Source organism: Loxodonta africana, chromosome 14 (assembly GCF_030014295.1).
Source record: "Loxodonta africana isolate mLoxAfr1 chromosome 14, mLoxAfr1.hap2, whole genome shotgun sequence".
NCBI classification, from domain to species: Eukaryota; Metazoa; Chordata; class Mammalia; order Proboscidea; family Elephantidae; genus Loxodonta; species Loxodonta africana.
In genome coordinates this window covers 53,926,866-53,928,231 of record NC_087355.1, presented here as the reverse complement: position 1 = coordinate 53,928,231, position 1,366 = coordinate 53,926,866, and positions in this window count along the sequence as shown.

Here is a 1,366-nt window from a genome sequence, read left to right as displayed (position 1 = left end):
GTGGAGTTGTTTTACTTACAGTTCACACTTACTCCTAGGATACATCCCTTTGAGGTCACAATTCTAAGTGTCCTTCCTCTTGTCCTCCAGCCCTTTGAGGCTGTTAATAATACCGCTGTACCTCTTTTTTTTTTTTTTTTACCTCTCAGCCACCTTTTACAAATCAGCAAATGTTCCCTGGGCAAAATTAGCTCCAGACACTGGGTTTATTTCTGTGAATTTCTGCCTTCACTCAGGTCTTAGCCTGGCGGTTCCTCACTATCTTATTCATTGTTTAATGCTTTGGGTAATATATTGTTTTATTTCATCTGTATTTTTTAGACTTTGGGGGGAGGTTTATAAAAATTACCTAATCCATTATCAGAAGCTAAAGCAAGGTCCTGGGTTTCCTTTGCTTCCCAACCCCCTAGTTCTCTCATTGGTGTAAAAAAGTTATGATAAATATGAAGTGTTAGTGAGGATATGGAGAAATTGGAATCCCCATGCATTGCTGGTGAGAATTGAAAATGGTGCAGCCCCTATGGAAAACATTTTGGTGGTTCTTCAAAAAATTAAACATAGAATTACCATATGATCCAGGAATTTCACTCCTAGGTATATACCCGAATGAACTGAAAGCCAGGACTCAAACAGATATGTGTACAGCCATGTTCACTGCAGCATTATTTACAAAAGCCAAAAGGTGGAAAAACTCAAGTGTCTATCATATGAACAGATAAACAAAATGTGGTACGTATGTACAATGGAATATTCTGCCATACAGAGCAAGGAAATTCTGACACATGCTATGACATGGACGAACCTCCCAAACGTTGTGCTGAGTGAAGGAAGTCAGATAAAAAAGGACAAATGTTTTATGATCACAGTAATATGAAATCTAGAACAGGCAAATGCAGAGACAAATGCTTATTACCAGGGTCTGTGGGGAGGAAAGAATAGGAATTATTGCCAAGTTGGTACTGAGTTTCCATTTGGAGTGATATAAACTTTTGGAAATAGCGGTGATGGTAAAATGATGAAAATAATTCATGTCACCAAATTCTACATTTAAAAGTGGTTAAAATGGCAAACTTATGGTTGTATCTATTTTACCATATTAAAAATTTAAAGAAAATTATGATATGGCTGTATAATTTATATTTTTGGAAAGCAGTTGTGACAAACAAAAAAGAGTCTTGACTATCTATACTTACCTGTTCAAAAGCAGCTTCTGCTGCTTAGCCATGGAGTCACTGATCTGAGAAATTATAGCATGTCTTGGGCCAGGACCACTACACCTAACCTGAGAATAATATTTCACAATCTCTTGTACAAAGAACATTTTATTACTGAAAAGATCACACAAAACAAAGTTCTTGTATACAAA